The sequence below is a fragment of the Mastomys coucha genome, unplaced genomic scaffold (genome assembly GCF_008632895.1).
Source record: "Mastomys coucha isolate ucsf_1 unplaced genomic scaffold, UCSF_Mcou_1 pScaffold7, whole genome shotgun sequence".
Taxonomy (NCBI): Eukaryota; Metazoa; Chordata; class Mammalia; order Rodentia; family Muridae; genus Mastomys; species Mastomys coucha.
In genome coordinates this window covers 73017312-73029045 of record NW_022196913.1, presented here as the reverse complement: position 1 = coordinate 73029045, position 11734 = coordinate 73017312, and the positions used below count along the sequence as shown (strand labels likewise).

The window sequence follows — 11734 nt, the reverse complement described above, 5'->3', positions numbered from 1 at the left end:
CAAAATTAGTGCTTACTCTCAGCCAGAGAAACCTCCCAGATGTTTATTTCATTAGGCTGTGTATCTAACTAGAAGCTACAATTACAGAGTACTTTGCCATGTACTATGTGTTATTCCTCATACATGAACTCTATCCTACTCAATAGCTATCATTTTTAAGGGCTTCTCTTGTGCCTGATCCCATGTTAACTACTTCACAAGTTCATTTATTCCCTAGGAAAAGCCTTTGGGTATCATGTCTATCTTATAAATTACAGGGATGCTACCAAGTAATGTTAATACAGATCTCGCCTGTGATCATGGAGAGGCCTAGCACCCATCTTGGTCCATTCTGTCTGACTCCAAAGCCTGGGCCTTTGATTACTGCATCCACACTGAGTACTGAGTGGGCTCTATCTGCTTGGACTTGAATGTTAACAAGATGTGGTGTGGGTGTAAAAGATACCTAGCTGTTCTGGCTTCACTAGCAGCAAGCAACTTCATCTCCTTTGAAATGGGGATCATGACTCCTACTACAAAGTTATTGCAAGATTCAAGCAAGACTATTAGTAAGAAAACTCTTATAAACAGCAGGAGTCCACTCAATATAAACATCAATTATGCTCATTTTATTATGACAATGAAATTAACCCGTCAATTCTCAAAAATTCTGTGTCCACAAGCATTTCCCCCTATTTTCTAAGGGGGGAGAATATTTGGCTGGCTTTTTAAAGCAGGGGTATGTTTAGGAGTAAAAAAATGCTGGGTTCACACTCTCTCTTCTTTCCTGAAGATTAAGTGGGGAAGTCCCCTGTCCCTGGAGATAGACATTGCTGTTTAAATAAAAAGCAATCAGGCACCTGGAAAGTATTCTTAGTTTTGCCATAAACATGTTAAAGCTCCAGTCTTTGGAAGAAGTGCCTACCATCACATACTCACATATAGTTTTTCCTTTTTATACTTGTAATGGCCCTAAGGTTTTAAATTTAACCTTTTGATTTTGTTCATTTTTCAGAGGAGTATTTATTTGTTTGGAAACATCAATGCATTACTTACTGCAGTTGGAAGAGAGCATCTTAGGATTGTAGACACAATGCTGTAAAGTACGTAGTAGGTGGAATATCTAGAGTTGAGGCAGTATGTTCAGACTGGTGGTGGGCCTTCCTTCAAAGAGTGTCAGGGGGCTTCTACAACTTTCCTGGATTTGATGCAAGAGTTAAGGTTAATGTTCTGAGGACAAAGACATTGAGAAAGAGAGAGAGAGAGAGAGAGAGAGAGAGAGAGAGAGAGAGAGAGAGAGAGAGAGAGAGAGATCTATTCTGAGAAGCATCTGGATTTTCATATCAATTAAGCACTATTCACTAAGGGGTAAGTAATCACACTGGAAATACTGTTTTGGAGATTAGAGAAATGCAAAGATGGCTTAGGTTTTGTTAGTTTTGAAGACGTTTTTCTATTTTTAGGAAAGGAAAGACTTGAATATAAGGAAGTATAGATAGAATAAGGTAGGAGAGGATCCACATACAACACCAGCATATGCTAGATTTAGAGAGTGGGAAGAAGATCACATCATGAAAGAAACTTCATGAAGTTCAGAAACTGGGAACAAAGAATGATTTGACCTGTCTAGAGTGCTGGGTTACTGTGTGTTTGAGGTGTGAAACCAGATGAAAAGGTTAGCAATTCAGGTGACACTGATAATCTGCAACATTAGGCCTATGACAAAGACTGAAATAGAAACAAATCCCCAGGATTATCCCATCTCCCACATTGATTCCTATTAGTGTTCTTGGTGTCAGAGCAAAAGTCTTGGCTTCTAGGATTGCCAATGGACTAGGTATAGCTTTCTGAAATGTCAACCCAAGAGATAATCTACGGGCAGAGATAGAACTTTATGGACAGTGTTACCACAGTGAGATTGATCTTCCAAGAGCTTGCAGTAGCTAAAATACCACAGGAAACCATGAGATCTATTAGATCTTTTGCCAATGATAGTCATGTTACGGTGAAACATTCAACAATTTATCCATCTTCAGAGGATAAATATGGTATCTATTGTTGAATGTGCTCTTAAATATGTCTCAGATTGGCTGGATGAAATAAACAAAGGCACAAAAACCTGAGGAGGAGGCAGAAGTAAAGAAAGATGAAGCTGTGGAAAACTATTTCAAGGATCAAGGTGGTCGGACATTGTGTGGTGTAATGAGGATTGGTTTGGTGGCAAAAGGCTTGCTGGTTAAAGATAATATAGACTTGGAGCTAGTCTTAATGGGCAAAGGAAACCCCATGGAAACCTTGCTAAAAACAGTAAAAGATAACTTCCTATTCAGATTCAGAAACTAACTGAAGAGAAATACCAAGTGGAACAAAGTATAAATGAAGCATTTGATTACAATTCAGAATATGAAAGAGCCAACACTGACTTTGAAGATGATACTTACTTCCCCTCTAATTAAGGGCAAATTGGAGAAGAAGGTTGGAGAAAATGATATGATGAAAGACCCTCCGGACTTATTGGACAGGGAAAAATTCCTGAATGCCTTGACTTCTCTTCAACATGCCAAATCATTTCAGGAAAGGGCAAATGGATTAAAATAATGTGTAATTGTCCTCTGTATTCTGTTATTTGTGCAACAAAGAACCCACATGGGCACCATTGAAAGGATGGCCACTAGAGTTTATATGTGTAAAGTCTGTAAGTACTTGTAATAGACCGTTGGGTGCTGGGGCTGGAGATGAGATGAGTAATGGAGTGTTTGGCATCTGGGATACTACTTCTTGGGGGTCCTGGTCTTCATGATCCTTGTGAGCAAGACCCATCAGATGCTCTAAATTACATGACCACTCAGCAAAAAAGATATCACCCATAGTACACAGAATGGCTATAAGCCTTTGGCCAAATTTATAAAGTGCTGGAGATAGACCCTCTTCCATCTAGTAAGCCTTTTCAGAAGTATTCCTGATCAGTTACTAATAAAGAAGGTGCTAGGTCTTCAGCTCTAAAGAGCCATTTGAAAAGGGATTAGAAGATGATAAAGATCCCAACAAGAAGATGAAAAGAAACTTAAGGAAAATTCTGGATAGTAAAGCAATAGACCTTATGAATGCACTAATGAGATCAGGCTCAGGCTTCAGTATAAGCTTTTGTCACAGTCTGGCCTGATATATGGCCCAATCTCTGCCCCATGTCTTCACAATGTCTGTAGATGTGGATGGCACAACATATGATGCCTCATGTCCATCCAAGAAAATAGCAAATCTTCATGTGACAGTGAAGGTTTTACAGACAATGGGTTACCCAACAGGTTTTGATGCAGATATTGAATTTTTGCGATCTGATGAAAAATCAGATAATGAAAGCAAGAATGATACAGTATCTTCAAACTCAAGCAATAATAATGGAAATACTACAAGTGAGACCTCCGGTATCTTAGAGGTAAGAACTCATGGTCCTATCCTCATAGCAAGTGGCAAAAATCCTGTGAGAGAGCTCAATGAAAAAAAAAAGAAAAGGTCTCAAGTATGAACTCATCTCAGAAACTGGTAGAAGCCATGACAAGCACTTTGTAATGGAGGTAGAAAGATGGACAGAAGTTCAGAGGTGCCAGTAAATATCTTCAACAAAATTATAGAAGAAAACTTGACTAACCTAAAGAAAGAGATGTCCATGAACATAAAAGAAGCCTACAGAACTCCAAATAGATTGGACCAGAAAGGAAATTCCTCCCATCATATAATATTCAAAACATCAGATGCACAAAACAAAGAAAGAATATTAAAAGCACTAAGGGGAAAAGGTCAAGTAACATATAAAGACAGACCTACCAAAATTATACCATACTTTTCAGCAGAGACTATAAAAGCCAGAAGATCCTGGACAGATATCATACAGACCTTAAGAGAACAGGAATGCCAGCCCAGGATACTATAACCAGAAAAGCTCTCAACTATCATAGATGGCAAAAATAAGATACTCCATAACAAAACCAAATTTACATAATATCTTTCCACAAATCCAGTCCTACAAAGAATAATAGATGGAAAAGGCCAACACAGGAGGGAAACTACACCCTAGAAAAGCAAGAAAGTAATCTTTCAACTAACTCAAAAGAAAATAGCCACACAAACATAAAAATAACATAAAAAATAACGGGAAGAATTTTTTGTCAGAAACTCAGACCTCACCCATCCTGTGGGGCTTTCTCTATTACAAGCATTTGTTGTTGTGAACACAGGACAGGGGGCTAGCTAGACTGAGGCTATGTGAATGTCAAAGCTCCATAGGGTACCATCTTCCTGTGTTTTGTTCAATTTTGAAATGGAAGTGGGTTAGCAAAGAAAACAGGCCTTCCACAAAAGCTAGATCTACACTTAACATGAAGACTATCTGATTTTAGTGGCAGCCAAGGATAGTTTAATCTTCTTAGTGTTCTGCTGATGTGAGTGTAACTGGGTATTTAGTGTGGGGCTTTGTTACATGGCATTCTGTCTGAATTCCATGGTGTCTTTGGGCTTTTGGAATGAGACACTGAGGGACTGAAAACATAATGAGTTTCAAGACTGCTTATTTTGACAAAATGTCTTTTCCCATTGCATATGATAGTTAGAACAATTAAAAAGGAAATAAGAGGCAGGCAGAGAAACATGATAATAGATGATTGATAGAAGAAAGGTGATAATTAGATGGATTAATCTAATTATCCATCACAGATAGATGTGTTGTGATTAATCTATCTTTGATGAGAATTATCCATCAAAGACAGATTAATCAATCACATATACATAAATGATTGGACATATTAATTGTTTGATAGAATGAAGGGGATAGATAAATGATGATTAATAGAAAATGGCTATAAATGTGATAGATGGATAAATGATAGATGATAGAAAGATATATTAGGTGATAGAGAGTTTAGATGATAGGTAGACAGAAAAATGATAGATAGAAAAATATGCACATATAAAGGCAATTACACATATAAATGAAATCACCAAATAACAAAGGAGACTTGTTTATAACAGAATACCTCTCCTCACCAAAAGAAGCTTCCTGTATTTGAACTCAATTCCTTCTTTCTGAGATGTTCAAATGGTTCACATGGGAATCTGCAATGAACTCAAGCTGTTATCACATATTTCTCTACACCACTATTACTAAAGACAACTCAACTCACTGAACATGTAGAAGTCAATCTGGTGACTACATAGACTCTTCACTCATATCTATTAACATCTTAGGTACAGGAAGATATTCTTCAAGCTGCTAGGAAAGAAAAAAAACCAACAAAGCCACAAACCCTTTGAACAACATTAGTGTTGTGCCTAAAAGAGATGGTAGTGAAATGGTGGCACAATGTTGAGAGAGTAACTAACCAAAATCTGGTTTGACTTAAAGCCCACTACACAAGATGAACCTTGTACCCAACATTGCTTAGGTGAACAAAAACCAGACACTAGATAGCCCATGGACTTAGTGTAAAAGGTATTCTTCTGTTCTTTAAAAAAGAAGAACAATAAAATGATGTTCTAAGTACTCAGAGAAGCACCTCTTAAATAGAGGTCTCCATTAAAACTATTTGCATAGAGATCAGTAAACCCAGAGGAGGAGGAGGAGGAGGAGGCAAAAGGGTATAAGAGTCAGAGGGGACAGTAAGTTAATACGACCCTATAGATCAGTGATTCTCAGCTTTTCTAGTGCTGTGACCCTTTAGTACATTTTCTCATGATATGCTGACCCCCAACCATAAAATTAGTTTTACTACTACTGTATAACTGTAATTTTGATACTGTTATGATTATAATGTAAATATCTGTTATCTAGGATATCCAATATGTGACCACTGTGAAAGGGTCATTCTTTTCCCAAAGGGGTAGTGAACCTCAGGGTGAGAACCTCACTGCTCTAAAACAACAAAATCAAAGCTAACATGAACTAACAGAGACTGGAGAGCAGCAATTGTTCTCTGTATGTGTGTGTGTGTGTGTGTGTGTGTGTGTGTGTGTGTGTAATATATATATATATATATATATATATATATATATATATATATTCCAGATTCCAATTTAGTTATTTTAATGGGATTCCTGAGTGTGCAGACGAGTGGATCTTTGACTCTTGTGCTGTCCCTATGTTCTTTTCTCTTTTTTCTTTGTCTTGTCCAGCTCTGATATGATAGCTTTTGCTTTCTCTTACTACATTTTATTTTGTCATATTTTATTATTATTCCTCAGATGCTTGTTTGTTTTCTGAGAGACAGAAAGGGAGTGGGTCTAGATACAAGGAGACTCGAGGAAGAACTCTGAGTAACATAACATGGGAGAATCATAATTAGGATATATTATGTGAGAAATTTTCTGTTTTCAATAAAAAGGAAGAGCACAATAAAAAACCCACTAACTAGCACAATTTTAACTCAAACTAAAAGAATAAAGAAATTAAAACTTAATAACCTGAGTTATTATGTTACAAAAAAGGCATTTGCGTATTTGCAGTGGCAGTTTGTATATCAGACCATCAGCACATTATTTATAAAACATGTTCAGATACTATGTAACTCAAAACTAAGAATGTTCTCTTTACCTATGGAGTCGTAGGTATATGAAATAAGACCATCTTAGCTTCAGGATCTTGTAGATATTTGGAATTTGATATCTTCACGATATCTTTCCATAGTTATTTTTTACTTTGTTGCTTTTGTCTTTCCTATTAGACAAAGAGGAATTGGAGATGCATTGTGAAATTTATCTTGAGCTTGGATTATGTCTTTATTCATCTATTTCTACTTATTATGTCTGATTTCTTGGTTCAGAATTAAATCATCACTGGGTTCAAATACATTATAATACTCATTAGAAATTAATAAAATGTCTTTTTTCCTAAAAAAGCAACTTAAGGAAGAAAGAGTTTATTCTGGTTCACAGTTTAAGAATATAGTCCATGATGGTAGAGAAATCAAGGCAGCAGGAACTTGAAATAGCTGGTCACATCCGCAATCATGAAGCAGAGAACAATAAATGCATGTTACTACTCAGTTAACATTTTTCTTTTTTTTTTTGTTCTTGAATATTTTTTATTAGATATTTTCTTTATTTACATGTAAATTTCTCCTTTCCCAGTTTCCCCTCCAAAAAACAAACAAACAAAAACAAACCCATGTTGCCTCCCCCCTCCCCATGCCTGCCACCACACCCTCTCCCACTTATTGGCCCTGTTTTTTTTTTTTAAAGATTTATTTATTATTATAAATAAGTGCACTGTAGCTGTCTTTGGATACACCAGAAGAGGGCGTCAGATCTCATTATGGGTAGTTGTGAGCCGCCATGTGGTTGCTGGGATTTGAACTCAGGACCTTTGGAAGAGCAGTCAGTGCTCTTACCCGCTGAGCTATCTCACCAGTCCCAACATTTTTCATTTCATAAACTTTGGGATCCCTTTTTAGGAAATGGTGCCACTCACAGTGGGCATGTCTTCCTACTCCAATTAAAGCTATCAAAATAATCCCCAGAAGAGTTCTCAGAGTTAGGTAATTCTAGATTCTATCAAATTGATAGTTAACACTAACAATCACAGAATCACAAGAAAAGACTCTGGTTGTGACAAAGTCTGTCTAGGTATGGTGATAATTGTCAGAGTCCAGGAGTCACCCCATAAACCACATAAACATTGATCTCAGTTAAATAAGCATAGTTTTAGTCAGGTACTGTCAGAGCCTGTAGAGGCTCACTGCCATCTATTGAACTGAGCACAGGGTCCTCAGTGAAGGAGTTAGAGAAAGGATCAATGGAGCTGAGGGGTTTGCAGCCCCTTAGGACGAACAACAATATGAACTAACTAGTACCCTCAGAGCTCCCAGAGTCTCAACCACCAACCAAGGAGTACACACAGTGGGACTGATTGCTCTGGCAGCGTGTGTATAGTGGAGGATTGCAAATTTGATCATCAATGGGAGGAGAGGACCTCAGCCCTGTGAAGGTTCTGTGCTCCAGTGTGGAGGAATGCCAGGGCCTATAAGCAGGAGAGGGTGGGGTGGCAGGCATGGGGAGTGGGGAGGCAGCTGGGGTTTGTTTTTGTTGTTTTCATTTGTTTCTTTGTTTTTTAGAGGGGAAACTGGGAAGGGAGAAATTTACATGTAAATAAAGAAAATATCTAATAAAAAATAATAATAAAAAAAAAGAAAAAATATCCCCCAAATAACTAAGCTCTATGATATCTATTAAAAGAAAAAATAAAGAATATATACTATTTTTTATTTAAAAAAAATAAATAAGCATAGTTTATTGAATGCACACCTTACGTTTGATTGACCAAGGCAACAGCTCAAATCTGTGCACTGGACATCTCTCAGGGCTAGTTTATAAAGGCTATAACTGAAAAAATTACAATGAGCTCATATTCAGGTGCTGGAAGTGCTGCCCTGGCTGGAAGGTCTGCTCTGAGTCAAGTCATTTTAGATATAACAGTTCATATTGACTTTTAATTTGATAGGTCCTGTGCTGGGTGAGGGGGAAAGTAATCAGACTGAAGTTCCTTTAACTGGTGGAAAGGTTTCTTTCAAAAGAAATACGACCATTTTGGACACTCTCTATGAAACCTCTCTAACAAAGAAGAGAATAATTCATTAGAGCCGAGGGTATGTGATAATTGGCTATGAGTAGTGAGGATGAACGAGGTCCTTTCATAACAATTTGAAATCTCTTAATCTTGATTGAATAATTCTACAATGACTTGAACGGACCCAGGCTTAGTTCAAAAGAAAGGAGGAGGTCCCTTATATAATAAAATTTCAACTCTAGCTAAACATTAGAATCATATACGAGGTTTAAAATTCTGACTCATATCTATATGAATAAAAGTCTTGGAACTTGGGACAGGCATTAGTAGTTTATTAGAACATTTTTTTTTTCTGGTGACCCTAATGTATAATGAGAGTTAGTAATTAATTTCTACGTAATTTTCCCTAGACAATCAAAAATTCAGCAGTCAAGATACACCTATCTAACACTTCCCCTTTTAATACATTTTTCCTACATTCTTGGGTGAAAATCTAAATGTGTTTTTTTTTTTGGTCTGAGTTCTTAGCCAAGAGTCATATAGAAGTAACAGCCACAGAGGTTACTGGAGAATTGGCAGGGATGACATATTTGCCAGTAGAGGGGCACAATGCTTTTTATTCATAATATTTCCTCAGAAATTCGTAATCTGATCAATGCTTCCTTACATCAACACATCATTCTGATAAGGTGGTCAGAGTGTTGAGCTCAGGCATTTAGAATAGATTTTTTTTTCCTGCCTAGACTTTTATGTAATACTTCTCAACATAATGCAGACTCCTACATGGAGCCTCTGTTAAGTTTTTCAAAATAAGTCTGATTTCTAGGAAGTTGATTTTTGACTTGAGTCTTTTGCATGATTTTTAAAAAATATCTTTTCTTTGGATGGAAAAATCCAGATTTGAAATCTAGAACATCATTATTTTCCTGCTGCTTGAAGTTGAAAAATTAAAGGGGAATCTCTCAGCAAACACTACCTTATGGGAAGAATCTGGTCAAAAGTCATGGTTACTTTGGCTCCACAGTGGGAACGTACCTTGATTTAATGGTAGCCTGAAAATATATTCTAATGTAAGCCATCCAAGGACAAGAACTGCACTTTCCAGGCCCTCTTGGATTCAGGTACGGCCATGTCACTAAGTATTGATCAATGGGATATAAACAGAAGGAACATGTCTAAAGTAGACACAAAAAAAATCCCTTCATTTTGATTTTTTCTCGGATGACTGGCATATGAACTTCCTTGGCCATGAACTTCCTTGGTTGAGAGCAACTTTATGAGACAGAGAAATAGATTTTTATCTTGTTGAAACTATAACAGTTCTGACAATTATGAAGATATACCAAAAAGACTCTTGTGCCCTTCTTGTTGACTACTAAGATAATAAAAACCATAAATTAGAATTTCTCTAGGAGTTTCATGCTGGGAGAAGTAAAAAGCTAAAGCTGGATCCTGGTGTGGGAAGGGAGGAGCTTTTCTCTTGGAAAATAATTTCATATAGAGGTGACAGCTTGTCAGACAAACTTGCAGGAAGGACTAGAGCCCAGAAAATTGTGAGGAGAGAGACAACACCTTGACTTGAGCCATACTTATCTCCTGTCTCCTATTTAAACCTAAACCTCATGTCAGGATCATGAAAGATGTACTTTTGGGTAGTAAGCCTTCTTGTTCCTCTTTCTGATGTCTTATTGAGTCAGTCTTATTTTTTTCTGCTTTTCACTATTACTTTTGTTTCTTTAATGGCCTATTGGGGATGGGTAGCCAAGTCTAGATTGTTACAGCTGCCAGGGCCTAGGCTCTGACCATAGTAACTTAAACAACAAAACAAGTGTTACTTTGAGCCTCTGTCACACACAGCAGAATTCCTATTATATCTATTACATAGTCCCTCAGAGTCATTTTGATTTTTGAGACAAGGATTTACCACAAGGTGGCCTCAAATTTACTGTATAGCTAATGTTGATCTTACTTATATACATCCCAAATGTTGGAATTACAGGTATATAGCACCATGCCCAGACTCAACATCATAAATATTATTATGAAAACATTCTGTAAATACTTGACTCCAGGAAGGGGGGCTGGGAAGCAAATTTGATTTGCAATTTAGTTATTTCATCCTCAATATTTGTGTTAAAGGTTGTCTGATTTACCTTAAGAGTGTAGCTCAATGGCAGAACATGTGCTCAGCATACATAATGCCCTGGATTCAAATTGCATTGCTGTGAAAAAAAACCCTGTACTCTTATTTGAATATATCATGTACCAATGTAAAAATAACTACACAAAAATTAAACAATCCATGGGGTGTTGATGGTACCATGTTAGTCTTAGATATATTGGAAACACCAGTGAAGCAAGAGAGAAAAATGTATTGGAAGCAAAGTTTATTCCTCTAAGAAGAATAAAAGGACGGCACTCAGGATTTGAAAAGAAGTTACCCCCAAGCTTCAGGCATAGCTCATGTGGAAATCATTTATTTAAAATGAGGCAGCTATGTCTATATGCTCTCTCAGAAGAAAGGTTAGGTTTCAAATTACACACATCAGCTGCTTTGCCAAAGCCATACTTCCAAAGGAAAGAGAAAGGAGGAAGGCCCTAGAATTGTGGAAGCACTTCCTGTTGGGACAGCATGTTCTACACCATTCCTTATCACATTTGGCCACCATTTATTTGTCCTTGTCTGAGTTCCCAACCATGATTTTTCTGGATTTCTGTTAAGAATGGTGGCTCAATGGTATATTTCATAAAGCTCACCTCACTTTCCCCAGAGAAGACAGTCTGGAATACAGCATAGTTAGTAAAGAAAGTAATGAACTGTCAGAGAGGTCAGGTTGGAAGTAAGTCACCAGCTAGTCCTGTCTTCAACTATGTTTTTGTTAAGTAGGTATACACTTTCTGTCTCAGTTCCTTTTGAAATTTATATGCTACCGTCAGGGTAATAACATCTAGTGGAGGCACTTAGGTCATCTAACCCATTCATACCTGCTCTATCTTTCCTGACACAACTTAGGACAGACTTGATGGGTGCTCCAAGTTACTCTATTTCTTTCTTTCTTTCTTTCTTTTTTCTTTTTTGAAATTAACTCTATATGTTTATTTTTAAAATGATTTTCTTTTCTTTTTCTTTTTTGATATTTTCTTTATTTACATGTAAATTTGTCCATTCCCAGTTTCCCCTCCAAAAAACAAAGAAACAAA

General features: G+C 37.0%; 1 pseudogene; it reads left to right on the top strand.

Annotated features, from left to right (window-relative positions):
• The first annotated feature begins 1942 nt into the window (after positions 1 to 1942).
• LOC116081547 overlaps positions 1943 to 11734 on the top strand; it is a 67705-nt pseudogene continuing 57913 nt past the window's right edge.